This window comes from Felis catus, chromosome A3 (assembly GCF_018350175.1).
Source record: "Felis catus isolate Fca126 chromosome A3, F.catus_Fca126_mat1.0, whole genome shotgun sequence".
In the NCBI taxonomy this organism is placed as follows: Eukaryota; Metazoa; Chordata; class Mammalia; order Carnivora; family Felidae; genus Felis; species Felis catus.
The window spans coordinates 34,208,229-34,232,525 of record NC_058370.1 but is presented as its reverse complement, the minus strand read 5'-3'; the positions used below and the strand labels follow the sequence as shown (position 1 = coordinate 34,232,525).

At 37.7% G+C, this 24,297-nt stretch overlaps 1 protein-coding gene and 1 long non-coding RNA gene across 4 annotated transcripts in view; one reads left to right on the top strand and one right to left on the bottom strand.

The window, feature by feature from the left end:
- Positions 1 to 6,313, top strand: part of LOC123384364 — a 41,633-nt gene extending 35,320 nt beyond the window's left edge. Inside the window, exon 2 of the long non-coding RNA XR_006595362.1 lies at positions 6,064 to 6,313. This is a non-coding gene — a long non-coding RNA (uncharacterized LOC123384364). The remainder of the gene's footprint in view (positions 1 to 6,063) is intronic.
- PLCB1 (phospholipase C beta 1) overlaps positions 1 to 24,297 on the bottom strand; it is a 695,993-nt gene that overhangs the window by 542,179 nt on the left and 129,517 nt on the right. The window lies entirely within an intron of this gene.

The following is a 24,297-nucleotide window of genomic DNA, read 5'->3' as shown; positions in this document are numbered from 1 at the left end:
TGAGTTTAAATTTATCTTTCTTGCAGAAAATGGAGAAGGCTAATGGTTTTCAATACAGGAAGAAAACCAGGATCATCTAATCCTTGATTTTATATATACAATTTATGCATAGATATATAATATACATTTACATATACACATAAGATATATATATATCATATATATATGTAAACTCACTGTCACCCAAGTTCTTTTAAAACAAAGGAAAAGATGGTATTTGGGTAGAAATTATTTCATATCAAAAAATAAACTTTTAAATTCTCATTTTCCATGTAAATGGCACTCAAATATGGTTGCTTCATCATATATAAATAATGTTGGGATGAAGCTACAGCAGGTGCAAAGCGATTGTGCACCTTTACAGCCTTCCTCTGTACCTGCCCTACACTTTATGAAGAATCCTCAATTGCTCCAAAGCTCTTCCACCTGTGCCACAATTTGCTGGTGAAAGAAGAGGATCAATAAAAGGCTGGGTATGCCTTGGTTGACTCTACAGAACACTCAGAAGAAGGAACACAAAATAAGGAGTCATAATTCAAAAGAAAATGACTGTGCATGTGTCCCCCCCCAATTTCTTTGCCCATTTTCCTCAAATCATCTTTCCTCCTAACCTCAAGACAATTGTTTACAACTACAAAGTTAATGGGAAATGGGACCAAAAGGAGGTTTTCTGGGCCAATAACCTTGTTATTATCTCAGATGGACAAGATGTAGAGAACTCCCAGTTCTTGGTGAGCACATACCTGTTCCAATTCCCCTACCGTCACAATTATATGAAGGTTTAAGGGGGCAGGAAACAATAAAGAAATGAGGACAATGATAAGCCATAAGATTCCCTAAATAACACTGATGGGCTATGGGAAATGACTCCAGATAATTTTGCAGGATGGATAGATACACTCTACAGACACACACAGACACACACATACACCCACACATCATTTAAGATACAACATTGCACTAAATGAACTTGTAACTTGCTCATAACAAGCTACCGCAAGGCTTACCTGATGTAATTAAATTAACATATTAATGGCTAGTTACGGACAGAACACTATATATTTGTTTTTTAAACGTATTATTCTGACAGCTGGTCTTAACATGAAAATAATCATAGTAACTATCTTAGCATACATGTCAGTTCCCTGTATTATTTGGTTGAAGCAAGTGCACTTAATAAACTAAATCAAAGTCAGTTCAGTAAACTTTCTATTAAAAAAAAAGTAAAATGTATTCATTGTCTTATTAGGTTGAACACATATTAAACCAAATACAAAAAGACATTACTTCTGGTTTTGTGTGAATGTATGTAAATTAGAATCCTCAGAATATTTACCTAAAAGCCTATATAGAAAAAATAATTGAGGATTGTACGTATATTCTAATGGCCAAATGACAGCTAATGTCCTCACATCAAAACATATATGAAAAAAATCAGTAAACTGTTTGGCTATAGATCAATCCAGAAGATAGATACATGTATTTGTGTATGTATGTACATATCTATGTATGTATGTAGGTACACATTACTTATTTATTTGAATTCATTTTGGTAAGCAAAGATAGACTTGGTGCATAATATATCCTAGGAATTCTCTTTTTTTAATGTTTATTGATTTATTTTTGAGAGAGACAGAGACAGAGAGAGCATACATGTGTGCACACAAACCAGGGAGGGACAAAGAGAGAGGGAGAGAGAGAGAATCCCAAGCAGGCTCCATGCTGTCAGCCCCGAGCCCAGTGTGAGGAACCCACGAACTGTGAAATCATGACTGGGGCCAAAATCAAGAGACAGATGTGTAAGCAAGTGAGCCACCCAGGCATCCGTTCTTTTTTATTTTATTCTGTTTTAAAGCAGGATGTAAACATGGGTAAAATAAGGTTTTTGCCCTGGAAGTTCTCATAATTATCAGGAAACATGCAGATAAATTTATATTTACAATACAATGTATAAAATACAAAAAAGACTAAATACTGAAGTAAAGCCTTGATGAAGAAACATTTCCTATTATATTTTAATATCATCTTGTTACAAATACAATAGGACACATGATCTGTCATTCAAATGTATATTCTAAATCATTATAATAAAATAAACACCCATTTATCCCCATCCCCAATTCAAAATGTAGAAGGTTACTAATATCATTGTATATTCCTCCCATATCACATCTTTCTGTCTATACACCTGCCAGAAGAAAGCACTTTTTTAAATTTCTGGGTTGATTGCAGGCCTGTTTTACTTTTGTATAGTTTTAGCAAATAGGCATACGCCCATAAATAACATTTTAAACTGTCTTTGCTTTGAACTTTATAAAAAGTGGATCAGACAGTAAGCAATCTTCTGGAGTTTTCTTTTTTCTTTCAAGCTTGTAAGATTTCCAGATATTATTGCATATAGCAGTTCATGCATTTTAATTTTAGTACAGTACTCCAGTGTTGGAATATGCCACGATTCATTCTCCAATGGATGGTCATAAGATTGTCCTCCTCAACGTTTTTTTGGCCATTATAAACATGCTATTATTCATCTTCTTGGTGTCCCTGTACTAGACTTTGGGTAGAGTATATCCCTAAAAGTGAATTTTCTGGATTGCAGGAAATCTAATGTTCAATTTTGCAAAATAGTGTGAAATTGTTTTCAGAATGGCAGTACCAACTTAATCTTCCCCCCAGGAGACAATAAGCCCTCTTCATAATGCACCTCATTCTCAACCTTTGATTTTTGCCAGACTTTTAAATTTTCACCAATCTATTGAGCATAAAACATTTCACTGTCATATTGATTTGCATTTTCCTGATTACTGATGAAGAATATAACAACCATGTATAATAATCTGACCGGAGATAAAGGGTGGATGAAAAACGATAAGTCACTGCAGGGGGCAGGAAGGAAAATGTCACCTTTGGCAAGCTAAGATAACATTTCATTGTCCTGCACTGTGATAGGCTCATAAAAAATTTTTCTTCTAAATACATGATTTAGGTCATCCTTTAAGAAAGCTTAAAATTTTACTAGGAAAGTGACTTTTGCATGAAAAAAGTTTAGAATAAAATACATTCTTTTTTTCTGAAATACATTCTTATCATCCCAGGCACATAGTGGGTGCTCTTTAAATTTTTTCCAGAATGAAACTTGCACAAGATGTCCTAGGATAAGCAATTCAAATAGGATATCTTCCAGCTGTCTCATGCCCTAAAATAGAAATAATCTTTTCTACCCCAAACCTACCCTTTCTCTAGTCTTCCCATCTAGTGGCATCAGTGCCTGCCCACATTCTTAGAATGGAAAACTATGTCATCCTTGACTCTGCTGTCCCTTTCACGTCTTCATTCATTAACAACAGCATGCCTCCAGTTTTACCTACTGAATGTTTCCACAGCTCAGTGATTCTCAAAGTGTGTTCCAGAGATCATTGTGTTTCTCTAAGACCCTTTCGGACCCTGCCTAGGGTTATTCCTCTTTTCACTATGTTGACATTTGCCCTTTGTACAAGAGCAATGGCAGATAAAACTGCTGGTACCTTCACATGAATCAAGACAATGGCACCAGAGTTCTAGTATACCAGAAGTCAGTCACTGGATTCTTCATTCCCACACACTCACTGTTAGAAAAAATACACCTAAGACAGGTGCCTGGGTGGCTCAGTCGGCTAAGCGTCCGACTTTGGCTCAGGTCATGAGTTCGAGCCCTGCAACGGGCTCTGTGCTGACAGCTCAGAGCCTGGAGCCTGCTTCAGATTCTGTGTCTCCCTCTCTCTCTGCCCCTCCCCCGTTCATGCTCTGTCTCTCTCTGTCTCAAAAATAAATAAACGTTTAAAAAAATTATAAAAAAAAGAAAAAATACACCTAAAAATATTCTTCTTGAAGCAGTAAAAATGGTCAATTTTATTAAATCTTAACTCTTATGAGCATGCTTTTTTAATATTCTATGTAGCAAAAGAGGAAGCAGGCAGAAGTATACTTGCAGTATAATGAAGCACTTACTGGGTTGTTTGAGTTTTGAACTAAAGAAGTCATTTTTCCCATGTAACATGATTTTTCCTTAAAAGAATGAGTGACAGGCAAAGTAGGGTTGTTCAGACTTGGGTACACGGCAGATATTTCCTTGAAAATGAATGAAATGAGTCTGCCACTTCAGGATAAATTACTGGCAGTATTTGTTGCCAATGATAAAATTAAGCTTCCATGCAGAAATTCAAATTTTTGAAAACCTGGGTCCATCATCATGAGCTTGACAGCTTGTCAATATTTATAGACTTTTCTGATTAGTCGTAACATAAATGTATGTGACCACATATGAAATTAATTCATGCTAAGACCAAATAATATGTCTTTGGAATTATAGTATCAATGAAAAGATGACACTTTAATGTGAAAAATTCCTCCCTCCTGTGGCTATTGAGTTCATTCACCCATTTCACCATCAAATATTCACTGAGCATCTACCCTGCACTGGGCTCTGGGATGGAGCAGTGTTAACAACCAGACAAAATTCCCAGACACCATCTGAGAGGCTTTGCATGTATTAATGAACTTAATGCCCATAACAAACTTATGAGAAAATATCAATAACCTCATTTTGCAGCTGAGGGAATGGAGCCATAGGGAGGTTGAGTGATTTGATTAGGTCACAAGCTTGTAAGTAATGGAAACCAGCACTTATTAAGTATATTCATCATGGTAGTATTATGCATGATGACAATATGATACAGTTGAATGTCATCAAATATGCTTTAAATTAGCCCCTAACTCTATAATGATAATAATAATATCTGACACTCAGAGCATCCTTACTAAGTGCAGGATACCCTTTAAAGAGCTGTGTGGGAATTAATGCTGGTATTAATCTTAAAAAGTAAGTACAGATTATGTGCCATTTTAAAGATAAGGAAACTGAGGTCCACATTTTATAATTTATCAGTGTTAAATAGCTAAGAAGGGGATGGAATTCAAACTCAGGCTTCCTGCTCCTTAAGATCCTTTTCTTAACCTATGAGACTACACTTCTTTACAAAGCACAACTGCGCTTGAGTTCTCATTCTCAAAGTTAATGAATAAACCAATTACCAGGTATTAAGATTTTAGAAGCTTGATGTGAAAATAGAAAGAAGCTGACTCTTCAGGCAATCAAAACCTTTTTGATTCATTCATCCGATCCTCATTTATCCTTAGGGATTTGAGGGCTATCTTAAAAATTGCTGATTTGAAAACCCAAACATCCGTCTAGACCATCTTCTTGTTCCTTTCTTCAGTCAAGTTCTGTTGTTCTAGAACTTTGGCATCTTTAGAATTACCACAGATGGTTACACACATTAAAATCACAACACAGTGGGAAATCTGGAGGTGTGTGAAAGCACTGCCAGGAGTAATTTTGACTCTATGGCATTTTTTCACTTAGGTACTGACTGTTCCACCTATTGTTTCCTGTCACCAAACCAGGGCAACCTTTTTCTTATAAGAATCCAGAGGGAAGACAGATAAACCCTCTAATATGGATTGAAAAACATTCCCAAAGCCATCTGGAGTGGGAGCGGCAAGGGGCAGAAGGATTCATGTAGGAGTCAAAATTCGTTAATTTATACATCTCACCAATCTTAATGCTATTTTCATGAGCGTACCACCATGACAATCTAGGTGCTTCCATTTTCACATCTTTAAAATGGGGACAAAAACAGCACCTACCTCATGGCCAAGTTATAAAGACTAAAGAAGATTAAGTTGCCAAGTTCTTAGGATATTGTCCGGCATATGGTGAACACTATGCTTTGGTAGTTAAAAAGGAAACATGTTCATTGAGTTACATAATGAAGCACACAGAGATGGACGTACATCTCCAAATATCACAGAGGAAATCAGAAATGGGCTTTGATAGGTTCTCTGGTCTGTAGTGCTTATAAAGTCACATTATTCCTAAGGAATCGGTTGAGGAATACAGGGTGCTCCTGGGCTTCCACAAGGAGCTTCACAATGGAGAAGAACAGAACCAGAAGGGAAAGCTCTTCTCAAACATTGAGCCTGTTGTCAGTGACAACACTGCTTCTGTTCTGTTTTCCTTCGCAGGGGCAGGAGGAAGGCCCACAGGTGGGCAAACAGCAGCAGGGCTTGGGAGGTGGCAAGACAGCCCATGTGGTGCCAGTGAGAAGACCCAGATAATGACACCACGGACAGCAGACCCTGGGAAGGAGCTGGATATATTTCTCTTTGGCCTGGGATGCACTTTGCTATTCCTCCTTCGTCTCTGACAGTGCTAAACATAAATGTTGTATTTTCAATATTAACTCTTAAGCCCATTAAAAAGGACTGCAGCAGAGAAGCTTCTATTCAATTTTCTGTTTGGCTGGGGATTCTTCCCCCCCACACACAAAATGGTTACTGAGGGTCCACTCAAAGCCAGATAACCACCATGATGGGCATCCTGAAAAAACTGATTAACAAAAACCCAAGCACTATAAAGTGTTTTATAATTTTTTAAGAGAAAGAGTGTGTGTGTGAGCCAGGGAGAGGGACAGAGGGAGAGAAACGGAGAGAGAGAAACACACACACACACACACACACACACACACACAGAGAGAGAGAGAGAGAGAGAGAGAGAGAGAGAGAGAGAGGATGAGAATCTTAAGCAGGCTCCACACTCAGCCCAGAGGATGATGCAAGGATCACCTCCACCTGAGCCAAAAGCCAAAGTCAGATGTTCAACCAACTGAGCCACCCAGGCACTCCTGCTTTTTGGTCTTTATAGTTTGCATAATCTTATCCATAGTTCTAGGTTAATTTATACTCTTCTAAATTGGGATACACTATTGTATTATAAAATGTAAGATGAATAACTGCCTTAGGTAAATGTCTTCAAGTGAGGGGCATAGGTTGGCCAGACGATGGCTCCATGCAAGGTCAGGAGCAAGAGGCTGGGAACTGCAGGGGAAGTTGCTGCTGTGAAAAAGAAGATCAAAGTGACACAATTTACAGATGGGTATTTTAATAGATGCTATAGGAGCCCTGCGCACACCCCTTTGACTTCGATCGTCCCCATGTGCCATGTAGGCACACCCTACAGTTACAAGTGCAAAAGCACTTTTGTCTCTGGCTGCCATTGCCTGCCTATGCCCAGAAATTCTGGGGGTTAATGCCCTTTCACTCAGGGAGGAGCCCCCCACCCATGACTGATGGGAGCAGTGAATAAATATCCCAGGTGACTTACTTGTTCCTTAGTTGGAATTGCTCTGAAATGCAAGATCTACAGTGTCTCCCAGAGAAGCCCAGAGGCAGAGTTGTCCCAGTAGTAACTAGTTCGATAATGTACTATTAATGTTGTTGACTCTTCCTTCCCTGTCTCTTTTACCATTCCTGGCCCCACCTTCCAGAAAACTACTTGCACAGAAACCCTTGTCTCAGAACTCCTCCTGGGGGAGCTCAAATCAAGACAGGGTAATCCAGGGTACTCTTCTGAGTTTTAGCGTCAATTTTCCTCCTTTATGTCTGAACCTCAACAGCAAAATCAATTCCTATTTACCTACCAAATAAAAGGCAAGTCTCGATTTTTCATAAACTGTTATATAGCTGCCTTCTAACAGCCTTTAAGAAGTCTTATGCACCATTTTAGGGTACACAGGAAAAATTAATTGGACCCAAGGAAGCCAAGAAATCAATTAGAGTGAATCAGGTAATAAATCTCCAGTTGCCTGCTGTTTTACATCACATGTTGAAATATCACAAAAGACCAATCAAATGATCTTTGAGAAATTATAACTGTTGGCATTTTCCTCTATTAGGCCCTGGCACTTGCTCATTAGTTACTTTCAAGCAGTTGGGAAACACTGTCAGAACACAGCAAGGCTAATGGTTCAAAGTCATGGGAGGCTGGAAGAGAAACAAGGTGGAACAGTCTCTCTGAGTCACACATGCTCAGTGACTAAGTGTACTGAGCAGTATCTAGACTTTATTCATTCTGAGATCAACCACAGTGATGCCCAACTTTGTTTATTGGCCTTATCAGCCTCACTTAAAACTTTGCCTTCCAGCAGAGACTTCATAGCATTTAAGGTGCCATACTTGAGAGCCAGCTGTCTGGGTTCAAAGCCTAGTTCCACCTCTAACCAGCTGTGAAATTTTGAGCAAATGACTTAACCTCTCTGTGCTTCACTTTCCTTACCTATAAAATGGAAATTCTAGTAGAATCTACATCTAGGAGCTGCTATAAGGGTTAACGAGTTACCCCCTTGCAACTCACTGGAGTTACAGTGGAGACACACAATATCAGTATCCCCAGTGGGGCAGGGTTGGGGGAGATGGGGAGTTAGATAAAAATACAGTTCTTCAGGCCTTGTGACAGATCCACTGAGAGTCTGCATGTTAACAAGATCCTCAGGGGTTATGTGTGCACATTAAAGCCTGAGAAGCACTGACTTAACACACGTCAAGTCCTCAGAGCAGAACTTGACAGGTTGGAAATACCCCATCAATTTTAGCTATTATTATCTCAGCTAATGAGACACTTCCCCAGGAAAGTCTTCAATGATCTCCAAGAATCAGGTTAAGTATTTCCATAACACTGTTCATGTTATGGCACAAGCCACAGTCATACTTTTACTTCTTCTTCTTCTTCTTCTTCTTCTTCTTCTTCTTCTTCTTCTTCTTTTTTTTTTTTTTTTTTTTTTTTTTTTTTTTTTTTTTTTTTTTTTTGTAGTTACTTGATTCGTGTCTTTCTCATGTTTTTATTTCATGGAGTCCCAGAAGCAGATTCTTGAGGGGAAGGTAGATCAGCACATGACTTTTAACACAGTGCTCAAAGGAGAATCAGATAAGGGAGAGGGGGACACCAAATGGGATAGAGAAGAGAAAGAAGAAAAACAAGTTAAGACCTCAGGCAAAGGCTTGGTCTTACCCTGATCCTGTAGGGAACTCCCTATCTTAAACTATATTAGTGTCTCCAGCCTTGAGGCAAAGGAGTTGAACATTGATTATCATGCCCCAGTCAATCATGGACTGAAGACTTCCCCATGAGGAAACTCGCAGGCACTCCTGGCACCTTAGAAGGGTAGCCCAAGGAAGGTCTTCTGAAGAAGAGAGCAGGTATTAGGAATGAAGCTTGCAATGCTGAGGGATGGGAACCCAGGATCAAGAAACAGGAATCTGAGGCCATTTGGGCAAGGCACTGAAAGTGTCCACTATAGTTGGGTACTACACACATGGTCTCAAATGGGGCTCTTTGCCATCCTACCTCACCGCACCCCCACTCACTCACTCATGCATTCAACAGATTATGTCCTGAGTACTTGCTATGTGTCAGGCACTGTTGGTGATACAGTACTGATGAGATATGGGGCTTATGAAATCTAGTGGAGAAGAAACAGTTAAGAAGCAGTAAACAGATCAGAGATTTCCAGCTAGTGATAAGGACAATGGTTCCTACAAAACAGGCTAATAGACTTCATGCGACAGGAAAAGGAAGGTCAAACTGGTAACTGGAGTTGATGCTTCAGTGCCCCAGTCAGTCCCCCTGCATGGGTTGGCGCCCCTATTCCCCAGATGCTGCAAGTGCTGGATAACAGCTCCCATCTAATCTTCTCAGGAGAACTGCCTTTGGCTGAGGAGTACCACTTTGGCTAGAGGTGGCTGGAAGGTGAGGTACTCACTCACCCCTGGGAGGGGGAAGCTGTTGGTGGCCAATGACATGCTGGTGTACTTGTGTTACAACTCATACTCCAGAACTTCCTACGGGGCCAGGCTGAGGCGAGACCTCTCCTGCTCCACCTTTTCTTATCTTCTATTGTTTCCCTATTCCAATTCCCTCACTCTCATTCTTCTGAGAGCATTTCAATAAATCACTTGCCCCAGAATCCCCATCTCTGGCTCTGCTTCTAGAGAATCTGACATAAGATAGTATGTTTTCTCTCCAGAATTTTCTTTCCCTTCCAGCATCCCAGGACTAGAGTTCCAGCTCTCCAGATGAACAGCCACTTCCCATTTCCTTGTAGCCTCTGGGCCCTCCAGGTGGGAAGTAGGGTAGCAAAAGGCCCTTTTCCCATTTACATTAGCCTCCTGATGGAATCCAAGAGTGGAGAAGGACAGATCTAAAACATAAATGTCACGATTTGTTGAAAACACCCTAAGTCCTGGTTGGGACATGTCCCTATGTCCCTATGTCCTGCTGTCCAGCTGGCACTAGCCTGAATCATGGAGACACACACAGTTGACAGTTACATCTTGAATAGAGAAGTCTTCTAGTTTATAGTGAACTTAATGAGCTGTTGCCAACCATGAGCACCAAAATGGCCAAATTCACCACATACCTTCTTCCGTTTCTCAATGAAAACATCTAGAATCTTTCTTAAGGGTGATATCAGTAAAAGCTACCGAAACCCTCAATGCTTAATCTTCACTGGTTATAAATAGGTTTTTAACTGCCCACTGGTTTCTGAAGCTGTAATGAAGCAAAGATCATTGTCACATGTAAATGCCATAAATTCCTTGAGCAATTACTAGTCTGTGTAGGTGACATCGAGGTGATGAACAAGCCAGAAGGGTCCATGCTGATTCTTTGTACATCCATCAGGCAGATGCTATGATTCTGTTGACTTAATTATTACACCTTGTAGAGATGAATGCAAGGAACATGCTTGCCTTGTCGACAGCCTCCCAGGGGACTGGTACTGAGTAATTGCTTTCCATCCCTGTAGGAATCATCGACATGGAACCACAGGAACCATCTGGCTCTCTGTCCCTCCCCCACATGCCCAGCAAGCCTCCTAGGGACAGAATGAAGTGTTTTGGGTGACAGTTCTCATCAATACGCTGATGACATCTTGTCTCCTTTATTCTAATCACAAACTCTGTATTTTTAAACATCCCTGACACTTGAAAAACTATGCTAAATACATATATAAAATTATATTTGCATTATATCTAATAAGATGTAAAAAATATTATATAGCAGCATCATGAAGAATTGTACCAATATATGTACACATAAATAGAAATATATATTATATATATAATGATGGAATGTTGAAGTGTGATCCTTTGGGGTATAGGTAAAGAAACTCACACAAGAACATGTAAGAAATATTTAATAAACAGCACTGTAAAAATTGGCTGGTGGTCTCTGAAGAAAATATATTTCTTATTTGAGTCTCACTTATCACAAAAAATCAAACTAAATTGTTGGATTAAGAAAAGATAAATACTAAAGTAAGAGATAAAAAGCATGGATCTGAGTATCTATCAGCTTTACAGATGTCTTGCATGACTTTGGACATAAAACAAATGGGAGAAATATAGAAAACTTTACTGGTAATTTCAAGAGAACAAGGCTTTCAACTTCTTCAGACTAAAATCATCTATATAGTTACAAGGAAAACAGAAAACTAGGAAACTATTTTATTATAAATATAATAGATTAAAAAATGATAATGGCCTAATTGTAAAGAGATCCTGTCCTTAATATAAAGAACTCTAAAAAATGAACCTCTGGAATTTCATTAAAAGAAATCTAATAGAAACATTCAAGAGCTCTAACATTTAATAGTCAACCAGTAACTATCTGCTCAATAACTAACAATTAATTAACAATTGACAAAGGGGGAAATGCGTAAAAAGTATACACATGCAATTCACAAGGAAGGAAATGTACAGAATTCATACATGGGATGCTGTGAATGGCGATCCCCATTCTCTAGCTCCTCAGAGTGTTGGCTGCTAACAGCTCAGAGTTGCCTTTTCTAAAAAACTGTCCTCATCCAAATGGGAGCCACCTCACCTGGGAACCTACAAGTCTATCCTGGGGCCAACCTCAGCAAATCACTGCCTGTCGTGAGTGGGAGAGAGCCAGACAACAAGAGTAGAAGAGTAATATATGATACTTCCATGAACTGGGGGAAATCATTAAAATAATTTTTGCCAGAACACCAAATAATATTTAAATCACATCATCATATACTATGGGAATTACAAAAGTATATATAGTCTAAGTTAACAGCATTAACATAAACTTGGCACTTACACATAAGATGGAAGCCTCAAAAACATTATATTACCATTTTGTGCTATGCCTCTCAGATCCATTCTAAAATGGCCAATGGACTACAAAATCGACTACAAATGCAGAGAATACTACATCAGCCCTGACACAATACCAGCAATATTCAACATCAAACTTCTGCTACATATAAGTGAGAAGGGAAACATTAAGGGCTATCTTGCACACCTCCATCTTGAGAAATAAACACAACATGATTGGAAGCAATCTTTGCAGGATCCTAGGAACCTTGCCTCCCCTAGTTGGTGGGTACAGGTGAGGAGGCCATGGGAGTAGCATGCCCCAGCAGAGAGTCTTAGGAAGAAGCTGTTCAAGCAAACTTTTGATCATCTTTCTGAGATGGAGTGTATTTTGATGGTGTAGCAGGATGGTGTAGCAGGTACAAGGTCATACATGGGTCACACTATGTACCTGATAAGGAGGACAGGCCAACTAGAAAGTTAAATACAGAAAGCTACCATGCCCTTCAAGCAACTAAGTCACTGAACTAACTAGCAGTATAAATATATTAATACAATATCCAGAAGATTCCTTAAAAAGTAAACAAAAAACCCTTTTTAAATATAGACACATGAAAAGATCCAAGAATCAAACCATTTTTTCATGCTTATGGGTAATGGTCAGATCTACATCAGAGACAACTCTTTGTTCAAGAATGAGTAAATTGAGATTCCTGGGTGGCTCATTCGGTTAAGGGTCTGACTCTTGATTTCAGCTCAGGTCATAATCCCCCAGTTCATGGGATCCAGACCTGAATCAGACTCCAAGCTGAAAGCACCGAGCCTGCTTGAGATTCTCTCTCTCCCTCTCTCTGTCCCTCCCTGCTCAAGCACTCACTATTAAAAAAAATAAACAGACTTAAAAAAAAGAATGGGGCAGCTGGGTGGCTCACTGAGTTAAGTGTCTGACTCTTGGGTTAGGCCCAGGTCATGATCTCATGGTACATGAGTTTGAGCCCCGCATTGGGCTCCATACTGACAGTGCAGAGCTCACTTAAGATTCTCTCTCTCTGCCCCTCCTCCCCAGTCTCTCTCTCAAAATAAATACAGAAACTTAAAAAAATGAATTAACTATTAAAAGGTATAAATTTTTTTTTAAAGCTTGAGCCCTAAAAACACAGCATCATGTATATTACAAAAAGGCAGAAAAAACAAAACAAGGAGAAGGAGCATACATTTGGGGAAATATTTACTAAAGCAAAGTAAGTGAAGCATCTGCTTTACAGGATTAATAAAATTCCTTAAAACAAGAACGATATAAACAATGAGAAGATAAGGCCCGAGAATGCGATAAATCAGGAGCTAAGACATAGGCAGAAGCAAAACAAGAGCTGGATAGGCTAGAAATACAATGTCAAGAAAGAAAAGTACCGTAGCAAAATTAAAATCTTTGTTAGAAATAGGACACACAATGGTCAGAGCAGAAAAATCAAACCATTGGTGCAGGAACAAGCCTTTAAACTCTTCCAGAATGGGGGAAAAATATATAAAGATGATGAGAAAGTAGATAATACATATAAAAAGTAAAAGTAAACCCAAAGAGTGTAAACTGATACTCCAGAGACTGAGGCCAGACAGACCCTAGAAAAATAAAAATTAAGGACAGAATGGAAGGGAACATTTCCAAGTCTGTCTATAAAAACTAACTCTTGAGATTCCAGGAGAAAATTATGAAATATTATTAATATCCACACATGTCATATTGAGTTGGTTTCTTTTTTTAATATGTCACGTGAGAGAAAAAAATCTAAAAGCTTTTGGAAAGACAAAACAAAAACAGCAACAGTATCTAACAAAAAAAAAATAATAATAAAAATCACCTCTTCTATCCCATACCAGAAGGTAAAAGGTCAGCAGAGTTCTGAAGGCAAACAGCTATAATGAAGGATTCTATACAATCACCCAAGCATGTGGGTAAAGTCAAAGAAGGATATTTTGATATGCTTGAGCACCTCAAGCATAACATAACATATATGCAAACTTTCTCAAAAGTATCATTAAAGTATCTACTCTAGTCAACCAAGATACAAATCAAAATTAAAGCTTCAAAATAGGAGAGTCTTGATTAAAGAAGAAAGCTAGCAGTAAGCATTAAGTACAGTAAAATGGGGGAATAAATCTTAATTGTTAACTCTTTGATTTTCTCATTAAATGCACATTGAGTGATTGCTGAGTGAATATAAATAAAATCTTTGTTGTAAACATGGCAACAGAATACATTTCCAAGAATACAAATATTTATCAAAAGAGAAGACTAACCTCCAAACTGGGAAAATATTTAAACTTATTTAAAGAAATATAAATTATAATATATGTAAACAAATTATAATATCTGTATCACACAAAAAGCTCTCATAAGTTAGTAAGTTGTAAAAGAGAAAAAGATCACTTAAAGGAAATTCAACCCAGATGCCCAAATTGTCAAAAACACATTTTTAAAGTTTCAATATTGTTCACTATCAAGGGAATTGAAATTAAAATAATAATAAGACACCACTTGTCAACTCTCAAGTCTTAAAAAGTATGCTATTGAGTAGTGGGAAAAGTTTAGGGCAGTAAGTACTCTTGACTTAACTGAGGGAATATAACTTTGTATCACCTTTCTGAACTTATTAATAACCTTCCAATGTTCATTGTATCTCTAAGTTAAGGAACTTAGAGAGCCACAAAAACATTTATAAATATTGGTGTCTTTAGAAAAAGTTCTTAATATTCAAAATTATGAATTTAGTTAAATATATTATGATATGTACATAGTATGTAATACTATTCAACCATTAAAATAATGTTTTGAAGGTTGTTAAATATTGACAGAAATATTCAGGGTGTGTTAGTACATTAAACAAAAACAGCATATTTTAACATATAGTGTAATACGGTTTTACAATACTGAATGCATTAAAATAATGGAAGGAAATATGCCAATATTTAGTCTTCCTTTCTTCCTATAGTACTAGTACACTACTTTGACCTGAGCACATGACCATATGAAATTAAGACTAGATTTTCCAGGTTTCCTTGTGTGACAGCCCAGAATAATGGAATTTAGATGGTAGTGATGTATAAGACTTCTGGGAATGTACAGAATATTCTTTTCTTTTTTCTGCTTCTTGCTGGAAAGCTGGAGTTGAAGCAGCCATCTGAGACCATGAGGTTAAAGCAATGCTTCAAAACGGCAGCATAGTAACATGAAAAGAGCTCAGGTCCTGGACACCGTGGATACCACATCAGCTCTTGACTGCTTATCTCAGGGTAAGTAATGTGGGATAGAAATAAACTATAATTGGGGCACCTGGTGGTTCACTCAGGTAATCATCCAACTCTTGATTTCGGCTCAGATCCATGATCTCATGGTTCATGAGATGGAGCCCCATATTGAACTCCATACTGACAGCACAGAGACTGCTTAGGATTCTCTCTCTCTTCTCTCTCTGCCCCTCCCCCCACTCGAGCTCTCTCTCTCTCTCTCCCTCTCTCCCTCTCTCTCTCTCTCTCTCTCTCTCTCTCTCTCGCGCGCGCGCGCGCGTCCCTCTCAAAATAAATAAGCATTTTAAAAGAAAGAATTAACTTTTGTAATTGTAAGTCACTGAGATCTTTGTTACAGCAGCCAGACTCCTATTCTAACTAACATGCACACTTTCCAAAATTTCTACCTTGATCCCTTATTATTTCATGGGAGAAAATAGTATTAAACAAAGAGAAACAGGGGTTTAATTAAAAGCAGTTAAAAAAAAAGGAGTCGGGACAAGACCTAACTTGGACATACATAGTCAAAAAACAAAGCAAAACAAACTACAACCCTTGCGATTGATTATATTCCTTTATTTTGCTTGTTTTCTAAATAAGCGAATTTAAAGCAATAAAAAAATATTTACATCCTGCCTCCATATTGTGGCTGTCATTTTTTTTTTTTTTTTTTTGCTGGATAGCACACAAAATGAAAATTATTTCATCACTGACCAAAATCAGAACAGAGTTAACTTATTAAAACACCTTCCTTCTAAAGATCTAGAGGAAGAGTGAATGTTTGTGATATTCCTTCATTGCCTTCCAATGCAAATCTGAAACATCAGACAGCTAGCTTTAAAGCAGAGAGCCAAAGAGCTATCTTTTGCCTAACATGGCCAGCTGACCTAATCTAGGTTTAATAGTGTGGGCACATACAACCTTGTTCCTCAATGAGGCAATAAAAGTCAAGATTAGAATCACAAGGAGAGAAAGCACGATTTACACACTTTAGATTATTCTGTTTCATCTTTATACCCTTCCTCTTTTTATTAAAAATTAAAACCAGCAGGAAGTGGAACATTAAATGCTTGACATACAGCTGATCCCCATAGCTGGTATTATCTGTGTTGTCAGAGAAACTGCACCACATAGAAATAGCACATTCTAATGGGAGACCACGCTGACCCATATGAGACACAAATCAATATATACAATAGTTACAAGTTATGAAATATGAAATGACATATTGAGTGCTGAGTGTTTTAACTGTATACATACAGATATTTATTTAGAAAAATATTTTAATATTTTTAAATGTTCCAGACATTTAAATGTTCCAGGACAGATTTTCCTATGAGAGTTTATCTGAAGTTTTCCTTTTAAGGCAATGAGTTGCTGCAAAATATATTAGATATACCAGGAATATGTAACAATAAAGTGAAAAACATCCCTAAGTTTCTGAATGACTAGGCAGACTGCATTTCAGGCACGCTGTATCTTCCTCAACTAAAATTATAAAGGATAAAAGAAAGGCACATTTATAAACAAAAACACATATTTGTTGAATGATAAGCACATTACCTTTATCTGTTAATTTTAAAGTAAATTAGGAAAAACATAAAAGGCACGAGTGAAAATACAACCATATGAAAAAAATAACACTATGAAACATCTTCTACCTACATTTTTAAGAATTTTTAAGTCACAAAGTCAATTTGGGAATGAATTCAGAAGCATTACCTTATTGAACTATCTGTGTAGATCTCTGTCCTTTAGTTGTGTAAAGATTTATTGATAAAATGGGCCTGAAAGTTTAAATAGATCTTATAAATGAACACCTTCATTTTCTATGCACTTTTAAATATCTGATCTTTGCTGCTGTATTATTTACTGAAGGGAATTCACGGTTTCTACAATAAGGTGTTCAAAAGTTGTTTAATCAAACAAACAGCACAGGAAAAACAAATGCTTTAAAAAGAATATTAGGTTTGGGTGCCTGGGTGGCTCAGTTGGTTAAGCGTCTGACTCTTCGTTTCAGCGCAGGTCACAATCTCAAAGTTTATGAGTTCAAGCCCTGCATTGGGCTCTGCACTGACAGTGTGGAGTCTGCTTGGAATTCTGTCTGTCTGTCTGTCTCTCTCTCTCAAAAATAAATAAATAAAACAAGCACTTAAAACAAAAAAGAATATTAGGTTCACTTACATGACTTCTTATTTTAGTATAAAAAGAGGTCTCAGTGATTTCAAGTGAAAATGGATGCCCAGAAATAAACCACAAGCTCCCTAAAACATATCTTTTCCTAAACTGACCCTGCTTGATAAGCTGTTCTGGACTATGCTTGATAAACTGCCCTACAGATTCCCAACATCCTTCTGCTTTGATAGCTAAACACAAAGTCTCCAAAGAAACAGGCTGACATTGTTTATCCCAATTCTTATTCAATTTTCAATGCCATGTTGCCCCCAAATAAGATTTTTACTCTTAGGCAAGGTTATTAATTTTTTGTCCAGTCATAAATAGAGACACCTGAACAAAGCCCATGGACCAGGGAAGAAGTTGTTGCCTAATGAGCCAAGAGTAACAGGTGATATTCTCACAGAGGAAGCTTAATCTTCTTGCCCACAAATGCTTCCTGATTCTCTGCAGGGAAACGGCTTTATTCAGAAATTTAATGCATGATCCAAACAAGGAAGTTAATTTGGCTTGCTGGGAGACTTCTCTGTGGGAAGAATTGCTACCCAGATTAAGCCTTGGCCAAGCAGTGTTAAGTCTCAAGAAGGAACAAATGAATCCATTTTCCTCTTTTTCCTTCCTTCCTTCCTTCCTTCCTTCCTTCCTTCCTTCCTTCCTTCCTTTCCTTCTTTTCTTTCTTTCTTTTTGTAATATTTAAATGCCTGCTGTTGAATGACCTATGTTGGATTCTGAAGATAAATTTAATTTAATATTTGTATTTAAGATATATTAGTTTTGATACTCAAAGCAAGTCTTTGTATTTTCTGGAAGGCTGTATAGGTTAAATATGTAAAATCAACATTTTTTTCTCCAGGTATCTAATCCAGGTCATTTGATAGCTTACTGGTATAGTATTTCAAATAAAAATAAACAAATGTAATATAACCTTAGAGTTAAAAAATGAAATAGAAATGGTATAAAATTAAAATAATCATACTTCCTATATCTGGTTCTCCCATTAACTTACTCACGACCTAACTGCCTTTATTACTTTTTTAAACATTTTATTATGAATTACAATACCTACTGAAAAACGCACTTAAAATGTACACTTAAACAAAGCATTATACAGTGAATACCTAGATAAAGAAATGGAACAGCACCAGCATCCCAGTAGACCTCTTGTTGACCCCCTGATCTGTACCCATTCCCAGCCTTGGACCTGCCTTCCATGGTGGTTGTTTCAGTACTTTTCTTTCTAATATAATCACTTCATTCTCATCCCAATACTCTGTAGTTTAGTTTCTCCTATTTTGTCATTGATATGTATGTATTTACATACATTTAATGTTATGCATTATTTTGTGTATAGCTTTTATCAGTAGATTTGAGACATTCATCATGTTGAGTGTAGTTGTAGCATGTTTTCATCACCATATGATATTCTCTTCTATGCACATGGTATAATTTGTCTTATTTTTTATTATGGGAAAACATACATAACATAAAATATACCTTTTTAACCATTTTATGTGTACAACCCAGTGACATTTAGTACATTCAGTATTGCAACCATCATTACAATTTATAGAACTTTTTCATCATCCCAAAGAGAAGCTCTGTACCCATTAAATAGTGACTCCCCATCCTCCCTTTGCCCAGGCCCTAGTAGCCACTATTCTACTTTCTGTCTCTATGAATTTGCCTATTCTAAATAACTTATGTAAGTGGAATCATCAATATTTGTCCTTTTGTGACTGCCTTATTTCATTTAGCATAATGTTTTCAAGGTTCATCCATGTTGTAGCATGTGTTGATACTTTATTTACGTTTATGGTTGAATAATATTCCACTGTATGGATATACCACATTTTGCTTATCCATTCATCTGTGTGCACACTTGGGTTGTTTCCACATTTTGGCTATAACACTGACAATGTTCGTAATAACACTATGAACATTAGCATATAAGGACCTGTCTCTGCTTGCAATCTCTTGGTGTGTATACCTAAGAGTGGAACTGAGGGATTGTATAGTAACTTTATTTTGAACTTTTTGAGGCACTGCCACATTGTTTTCCATAGATGCTGCAACAAACTTTTACATTTTCACCATCAATGCACGAAGGTTCCAATTTCTCTACATACTCTCCTACGCTTATTTTCTGTTTTTTGGTTATTATTGTTTTCTTTGAGATTTGTTTTGTTTTGTTTTGTTTTGTTTTTTTGAGAGCCATGCTTACCTGACTGTTGTTGGTATTTGTGTTGTTTCCAGTCTGGAGCTATTGCAAATAATGCTTATGCCTGTTTCCTAGAGTATATAAGAATACATTTCCATGGGGTATATACCTGGCACTAGGATTGCTCATAGGAATGTGCATGTTCAATTTTAGTAGAAAATGTCAAATAGTTTTTCAAAGTGCTTACACCAATTTACACTGCACCAGCACATTTCTGTGTCTGGTAACTTGCTGCTGTGAAGGTTTTTAATTTTGGCCATCTGGTAGATGGAGACTGATAGCTCTTCTTGGCTTGAATTTTCATTATTATTATGAGGTTGAGCAGTTTTTCATCCATTTATTGGCTATTTGATATTCTCTTACATGAACATCTTATTCAATAATGAATGGTCTGTTCAATGATCTTGTCCATTTTTTCACCAGTACACCTGTCAATTTTTTATGGAGTTTTAGGAGTTACCTATAGGTCCTGTCAAGCTCTTCAACAGTTACGTGTATTGCAAATACCTAATTTGTTGCTTATGTGTGCTTGCAGAGTTGTTGTTTTTTTTTTTAAATGCTCATACAGGCTAACTCAAATATTTATTTTTGGTTTTGTTCCTTCGTTCACACAAAAGATAACAAATACTATATTTATTTTTCTGCATCTTGCTCTTTTCCCACCAATTCGCCAATTCCCAGCAATGTGAGTGTGAGTTTCCCCACAGTCCACAAGCATATTGTCACCCCTTTGCATTTTTACCAATCTATTAAGAGTATTTAGCTGTAGTTTTAAATTGCAAATTTTTATCATGAGTAGGGAGTTTCTGCTTCACATGTTTAAAGGCCTTCTATGCCCATGTTTCTTTTGAGTGTTATGGTTTCCCCTATCAAAGGAGGCCCCAGCTACATCAGTACAGTGACATTAAACCTTAATGTGCATGTGAAATTCTGGGGGATCTTGATAAAATTCAAATTCTACTTCAGTAGGTCTGGGCTGAGGCCTGAGATTCTGCATTTCTAACAATCACTCAAGTGGTGCCAAATATGTAGGTCCAAGAAATATTCTTGATTAGCATGAATGCCATGAAATAGTCATAGCACCTTAAAGAGAAAATCCAAAGCGAATCATCAAGTAAAATAATCGTTTATTTAAAATAATCTAGATTTGGGGCACCTGGGTGGCTCGCTCGGTTAAGCCGCCGACTTCGGCTCAGGTCATGATCTCACGGTCCGTGAGTTCAAGCCCTGCGTCGGGCTCTGTGCTGACAGCTCAGAGCCTGGAGCCTGTTTCAGATTCTGTGTCTCCCTCTCTCTGACCCTCCCCCGTTCATGCTCTGTCTCTATGTCTCAAAAATAAATAAACGTTAAAATTTTTTTTTAAATAATCTAGATTTAGGATGTCATGCTCGAAATATTTTCGTATTCGAAATACTTTTGTGGGTGGCTCGTGAAGATGGCATCGTCATATAAAAATGACTCAACGTAATGTTCATGTGTGCAAAGGGAATAGAACTCTTGGAGAAATGCAACATAGTGCATGATGAGCTCCACAGGAGCTCACAGAAAGGCCACGGATATGCTGTTGCATATGTGATTTTCTTAATATCCTGGGCCGGGAGACACAGACTCGGAGAACTGTTGCAAGAACTGTTAGGAAGGCCTGTCCCCATCAGAGTTCCAGTGACTTCACTTATATCAACTTTTGACCCAATGAAACCAAGACATCCCAGACTAAAGTTCAAATGGAAAACCAAAGGAGTTTATGCTTTAAAATGCTATGCAAAAATCTCATTTAAGGTGTAAATTACCTCAAAAAGAATGTTCAAGAAGAGCAAAGCCAAATAAGGAAATTTCCATTGGATGATACAACTACAACAGTTGCTGCTATAGGTAATACATACTAAGCATTCACCAAGTGCTCTCTCTATATTTGTTCACTTTTTCCTTACAACCGCATATGAGGCAGGTTTCTCAAGCAGCACTCCACACAGTGAAGGATACGGCAGGGAAACCTAATTATACTTTGTGATCCTCACACATGAAAAGGAATGTATGCCCAGAAAAAAATATTTTCGATAATTTTTCAACTAATAGTATTTCAAAGTAAAACATGGAAAGGTAGCTTTTTATCTGGAGACGTTAATCCAATGTAATTCTACCTTTCCAGTCAGTGAGAATTCCTACAGACACGCATATTGAAAGGGAAAAGGTCTTCAAATTTTAAGCATATTTTATGTAAAACTACTGGCGGGGGGGGGGGGGGGGGGGGGTTGTTTGTTAAGTTTTTTTTCTTTCAAAACATTAAAGAGGCAGGAGTTTTAAAACAATCTTGATAGTGATTCTTATCTGAATATTCCCCTCTCCCCTCCAATTTGTGAATCTCCTCAGAGCAAGGAAAAATAAATCCGGAGGGAAATAAGAATTTCCCAACAAGAAGAAAGTCAGTGAGGTGTGAATCTTCTTATTTGGCTTGTAAGTGGTAACAGCAACAACATAACAACAAAAAGCTTGGAGAAAATACAGGATCCTTGACACCAGCAAGAGCTAAGAGTAAGAAAATAAATGACAGAGTGTTCAGTTAAATATCCTTCTCTTAAGCTTGGCTCACATGCTCACACGCTCACACGTGGTTCTACGCCTCTGGACAGTTTCCCCACAGGGACAACACACTATCTTCAAAAGCCAAAGAAGCAACTTTCTGGGCTTAACTCAAAATCCTGCACTGATTTTCAGGTTAATATGGAGGATGAAAATGTCTTGCAGAATACATTTTAAACAGAGTAAAAACAGTTAAACATGAAACAAAAGAAAAACAAACAAGAAATGAAGCTTGACCCGATGCAATAACTCTGACAGCTAAGAAAATAACAGAAGTTTCTGGGACAGAGAGTTGCTGTGAGTCACTGCCTTCAAATACGGATCCCTCCCCCAAGCTGATGGCTGAGTACAAACTCACTGAGAATTCTCATCCACAACCACGAAGTGAGAAAGAAACAAGATGCAGAGGTAGGTGTCCTCATAGTTTTCCTTGTCCGAAGAATAGCAGAAATGCCTCTGAGCCAGGAAAATGGGAGAGTATGATTCTCTTTGAAGCAAGGGCAGAATCCATCAATGCTTCATCTGAATCGAGAAGGCCAACTAAAGTCTAAGGTTGCCTCCCTATGGGAACAAGAAGCACTCCTCCCCTACACATGCACACGCACATGCATACATACAGTGATATAAACCGGGTAAACCTGGTCTAGGACATTTAGCAAAATGTCAGAAGAGAAAATAGACCCTGGTATTCTAAGAAAGAACAAAAATGACATCAATACTCCCTCCAGCCTTCCTTTCTAAGCAGAAAAAACTCAAAACATTCAGGTTTCAAACCATCACTTGTGAAGGGAACACACTTTGGTCTCAGATAAAGAAAGAAAGTCAAGAAGCCACCAATACTTTATTAGGAAAACCATAATGTTTGAAAAGGGCCATTCAGGCAAGATGAAGAAAAGGGCAAAACAACTATGCAAAATATCCCAGTCTAGAGGAAAACAAAGAAAATAAATTCTTTTTATTTATTTTATTTTACTTTATTTGATTTGATTTTTTTTTTTTTTGAGAGAGAGCAGGAGAGGGGCAGAGGGAGAGGGGGAGAGAGAATCTTAAGCAGATTCCAGGCCCAGCATGGAGCCTGACCCAGGGCTCGATCTCAGGACCCTGAGATCATGACCTGAATCGGAATCAAGAGTTAGACGCTGACTGAGCCACCCAGGCACCCCAAGAAAACAATTTTTAAAGCATCCAGACATAAACAAACAACCCATTTCAGGGAAAGATTAGGTTCTCCTTAGACTGGTGCACAGCAATACTTGGTGCTAGAAGACCATGAAGCAATGGTTACAAATACACCCTAAGAATACTGCATTGAACTAAAGCATTATTCAGCATCCAGGTAAAACAGTGATGTTGGCAAAAATGAAAGCCCGCGTGAAACACGTGTGCCTATCAAACTTTCCTAAAAAAAATCTTTTTAAATAGACCATGAGAATGAAATACAGTGAATTCAGAGAAGATGCAAGATAAATATTTTGGGCATGCAATACCATGGTACATGGTGGATGGATAACATTGATTTCACTGAAATAGAGTGCTGATACTAATCACATATGGAAATTATGGTTCTAGGACATTGTGAATGTGTTAAGAATACACAAAGTAAACACAAATAACAACAATTAAAACATAGAGGCAGGTGGAAAGGGAGAGACACATTAGGAAGTGAACGTTCTTGTGCTTTATAGGAAGCCAATTAATATAAAATCCAAAATCTAAGGCTCCATCTTAAAATAATAGCTGCAGATTAATCCTATTACTATAAAACTATGTTTTAATCTTTCTACCTGTATTTATATCTGCATATATGCTGAGAAGTATACTTGGAATGACATTAATCCAATGTTCATGATAGATATTTCTGGGTGGTAGCATTTCAGATGACTTTTTAAAAAAATCTTAATTTTTGTTTTTGTTTTCATTATCTGACATATAAACAATACATACAGGGGCACCTGGGTGGCGCAGTCGGTTAAGCATCCGACTTCAGCCAGGTCACGATCTCGCGGTCCGTGAGTTCGAGCCCCGCGTCGGGCTCTGGGCTG